This window comes from Alligator sinensis, unplaced genomic scaffold (genome assembly GCF_000455745.1).
Source record: "Alligator sinensis unplaced genomic scaffold, ASM45574v1 scaffold487_1, whole genome shotgun sequence".
In the NCBI taxonomy this organism is placed as follows: Eukaryota; Metazoa; Chordata; order Crocodylia; family Alligatoridae; genus Alligator; species Alligator sinensis.
In genome coordinates, this window is record NW_005842301.1 from 4,317 (window position 1) to 9,412 (window position 5,096).

Consider the following 5,096-nt stretch of genomic DNA (forward strand, 5'->3'; position numbering starts at 1 on the left):
CCTACCACTGAGATCAGTTGCTCCCAGTCTGGGAGGTACCCCAGGCATCAACAGGCTTTCCCCCTTCAAGGTGCTCAATGGCTGACAGCCCTGGGGAATCCTGGATCTTGTATGGGAAATATGGGGAGAGCAAGCCAATAATGTGGTCTTGTATGTACTCAACCTGCAGGAGAAACTTAAATTGCTGGGTGAGTTTGCTCAGAAAAATCTTCGACAGGCCCAAGACTTGCAGGTGGCATGCGACAATAAAAACACACAGCTCTGCAAACTGAACCCTGAAGATCAAGCACCCCTACTTTTGCCATCCTCTGGGAGCATCAACACATTCATTAATGCACTGTGGTTACTGCACGTTAAGTTTAGTACGTGTAATAACAGGTACTAACTGAATGTGCAATAACTGGACCACGGTTTTCTTGTGACACTAATGTGCAGAAGACTAAATCTACTACTCATTAGTGCATCACAGCAAAAACCATGCTAATGCACTAATGTGCAGTAGAATTAGTCTACTGCGCGTTTAGTATCTTGTGTAGACACAGGGCAAAACTGTGTCAAACTGAATCAAAACCGATGGACTTAAAGGCAGGGATGATCCAGTGGGTTGAGCTGGTCAACTATGAAATCAGGCAACCAGACTGCATGAGGTGCCAGAAAAGCTGAGCCTTCCCCTGGTTTCAACAGGTTGACATGATAGGAGTGCTTCTTTACAACCCTACTCCTGCCAGAGCTAGGGATGCTGGGAAGTTTGACACCCCAGGTAGCAGGGTTGTTGGTTGTAGCCGTGTTGGTCTAAGGACATAGCAGGCAAGGTTCTTGGGGTAGATGTGATATCCCCTGGAACCTACACAGAAAATGCTCAAACAATTGCAACCCATACTAGAAGAAAACCCAGTTCTTAAAGAGATCTGTCCAGAACCACCCACTCTAGCCTTTACACAAGCACTGAACCTTGCTAACCTCATCACCAGAAGCAAACTTCCTATGACCCAAATCAAACCAAATGGATCCAGACCATGCCAGGACAAGAAATGTAAAACCTACCAACACATCTCCATCAGTCCTGCAGTAATTACACCCCACAACAGAACCATCACCATTCCTAGATCTTACACATGCACCTCCAGAAATGTAACCAAACAACAACTGCATACCAGAATGAACACACACAGAAAATCCATCAAAGGCAAAAATATCCAATTACCTGTGGGTGCCCACTTCTCACAAGACAATCACTCCCTCTTTGATCTCAGCAGTGCCTGGTTTCTCCTGCTCCAGCTTCTGCAGCCGTGCTTGCTTTATCAGGAATCTTCTGATCCCCTCACACTTTCCCTGGTGCCTGTATCTTGCCTTCTCCTTGGTTGATCAGCATCGAGAAGGCAGCTCCCCTACATCCCTGGCTTCCAGGGACTGGGTTCTCCCTGGGGCTGCCAATCTGGAGTGAACACTCACTCTGGAGATGCGGCATCCTGCCACTCTTGCCAGCAGTGTTCTGTCACTCTCCTGAGGTAAGTACAGGAGGGTTCACCCTGTTCCTCAGAGATTTTCACCCCTCTGCTCTCTCATCTTGACAGTAGGGTCAGAGAAAATGCCTGTCCCCTGCCCCACTGAATGAGGGAGACAGTGAAGCAGGAGCCACAGGCCATGCTGGATCTTGTTGGTTATTGAGGAGCCCCACAGTGACTGGAGAAGTCCAATTGTGCTAGTCCAAAATCGGATGGCACTACATGGTTCTGCAATGACTTTAAAAACGTCAATGCAATCTCAAAATTTGACTCATACCCTATGCTGTGGGTCAACAAGTTGCTGGACCAGCTAGGAGATGCCTGGTACATTACAATCCTCAGTCTTACGAAAGGCAAATCCTATTAAAACTGGAAACTAGGGAAAAGACAGCCTTTGCTGCCTCCTTTGGCTTATACCCATTCTTGACAATGGCCTTTGGGTTGCATGAGTCCCCAGCCATATTCTAAAGGCTGATGGACCAGGTCTTACAGCTCATCAGGGGAATGTGGCAGCATATCTGGACAACATAGTGGTCTACAGCCAGACATGGGCAGAGCACCTGGACCATGCAACCACAGTGTTGCAGTCACTCCAGGAAGTGGCTCTAACAATAAACCTGGCCAAGTGCAATGTGGTTAAGACTGAAACCACATGTGTGTGGATAATCCTGGGAAATGGTCAAATATGGTTACTGGAGGGCAAAGTACAGGTCCTGCAGAGGTTCCCAACACTAAATACCAAAACCCAGGTATACCAGTTTCTAGGACTGGCCAGGTACTACAGACAGCTTATACCAGCATCCTCTTCAATTGCAAGCCCCCTCACAGACCTTCCCAAGGGTGACCATCTGCAGAAGGTACAGTGGGGCGGAGAATGCACCCAAGCATTCTGAATGTTGAATGCTTGCCTATGCCAGAAACAAATCCTGTATAACTCAGACTTTTCAAAGGAGGTTATACTCCAGACCAATGCTTCCATTGTGGGGGTGGGAACAGTGTTGTTCCAAAAAGTGAATGGGGCGGAACACCCATCCTGTATATGAGCTGGAAGCTATTTCCAAGGGAGAAGAATTACTCTGATATTGAAAAAGAAGCACTGGCAGTAAGATGGACAGTGGAGGCACTCAGGTATTAACTGCTGGACTGGACTTTCACCTTGGTCATGGAACATATACTCCTACAGTGGTTACATACAGTGGAGAAAAGGAATCCCCAAATTATGCAGTGGTACCTGGCCCTGCACCCTTTCTCCTTTCAAATCCATCATGGGGCTGGAAAGACTCACCTCAACTTGGATTTTTTTTTTAAAGGGGGTGGGGATGAAATGTATCCAGGGAGAGAAATACCCCAAAAGGAGTCCCAAGGGAGGTCACAATTTGTGGAAGTCTGGTATTGGTGAATCTGGTGTCAGGCACAGATTGACTCCCCTGATCTAAGAGCTTCATGTCAGGGAGGAGCACAGGCCCACAGCATGCAGAAGGGCTTTGTCTTTACCCCGCGGTCCAGCACCTGCTGCTAGCAGCCAGGAGAGAATCTTTAGCTTGGGTTTTACTTTCTGAGGAGAAATCATATCTCCACGAGGACATGACCAGAGAGGAATGGCCACAGACACTGCAATGCCTCTGAAAAGAGCTGCGCATTTAGAAACACCTGCTGAGAAAGGGGAGACCCAGGTAGAGGGAGAAGGGCCATATATTCCCCTAGCAAATGAAGCAGAGCAGCTGGAGGGCATTCTCCAAAGTGACAGAGGGGACAGCACAAAGACCTGGCATGACATCATGGTGAGACAAGGGAGCGGGGCAAGGGGGGCCCTTAGCTCACAAGGCCCAATAGGAGCTGTGGCGATGATGTCAGGCAAGTCTATTATGATGCAGGGAGTGTTGGGTTGGTTGCCAGGGGCTCTGGTGTTTGGCCCTGGGTGAGGGCCCAGAGCACGTGGCCCTGAGTGGAGGTAGGCTATTCCCTCCTGTGAAAGGGGAGTTCCAGAAGGATTCCCACAAAAACTGGAAGGAAGTCAAGCAGGCTTGCCCGAAGCACCCTCCCTGCACCTCTCTAGCTTTGGAGCAGGCATCGATGGAGATCATTGGCGACCATGGTGTACTACACGAGCTAACCCCCACAGAGCATAGATAAGCCCTGAGGATTGAAAAAAGAGGGAGGATTGGGGAAAAGGGCAGGGGGTGCGCACTGGGAGAGTGAGAGAGTGAGAAAGGCAGGGCTGGGGGAGGAGGTGCGTGGAAGGCGTGAGAAGAAACGGCAGGGAAATGAAGAAAGGAGAGAAGTGCGAGAGGAAGCACCAGTGCCGGGGCGGAGGGCAGCAGGGCCCATAAGCATAGGAACCAGCAGGGGCTTGAGCACAATGGCCCTTGCTCCCATGCCCAGGGGCCGCCAACCGCCAGATTTGGGGTCAGGAAGGAATTTATCTCCGGGGCACATTGGCCACAGACCCGGGAGGTTTTTTGCCTTCCTCTGGGCATTGAGCAGGGGTCATCCCCTAGGGCCCATTCCCAACTGACAATAAACACCATGCACCAAGGAATCCATCTCGTCTCATAATTTGCGGTCACTGATGCACCTGTGGACAGTGTCCTGTGCGCACACCGTCCCCTGGGCTCAGGCCACTGCGCCCTCCCTTCCAGCGGCCGCTCTCCTCTCCCACCGCACTCGTTCCAGCTCTTTCCATTTGCTCGCCCTCTGCACGAGGGTTGGCCTGGTTTCCTTCCCGTGTCTCTGTGCTCTTTTCTACCTCTGTCTTTGCTTCTGCCTCTCTCATAAAGAAATGGCCGGCTCCTGCTTCACCCTCTTGCTGGTATGGATGTGGTGGGCATGTTTGTTATTACCCTGAAATAAAATAGTTTTCTGATAGCATACTGTTAGGTTAACAATAATTTAGATTATTAAGAAGTATCAGCTTTACAGCTGAATATAAGGCATGACCTGTGACCTAGCAATACTGCTGACCACAAGGCAGAATAATAGCTAAGCCAGCCATTTATTTATGTTAAGTAATCTTTTTAACTGTGTTAACCATTTTCTGAGTAAAATGCAGCAAGTGAATTTGTGTAAGTCTGTGTGCTGTAAACCAGATACAGCAAGGAACAAGATAAGACAAAGAAGCCATTGTTCTAAGTACAGTGATCGTGTCCTTAAGAAGTATCTACCACTGTGCAAGTTCTTGCTAACGTATCATAATGTTACTGTTACTTAACTTTTAGCTTTTAAAAAGTGCTAGCTCAGCTTAATAGAAATATGCTGTTATAAAGATTTGTGAAGCACCGCCCAAGTATTGCTTTTGTTAACCCTGTAGTCTTGCCTTATTGTAAAAAGTATAAAATAACGCCCCACCCTTTGAGGGGGGGCATTTTGCCTCTTTGCTGGCTTAATGGTCATTGCTCGAGCAAATAAACTGCAGTAAAGCTTTTACCCGCGTTGCCTGGTTTCTATGCAGCTAGACAACGAACTCCAGGGAGTTTTCTCCCACGACAATTTGGCGACCCAGATGGGACTCGTCTAGCTTGGCGCCTTTGGAGACCTCCATCCCCCGACACCCCAGCGCGCACCAGGTGAGTTCACCTATTGGGTTAGTCTCGG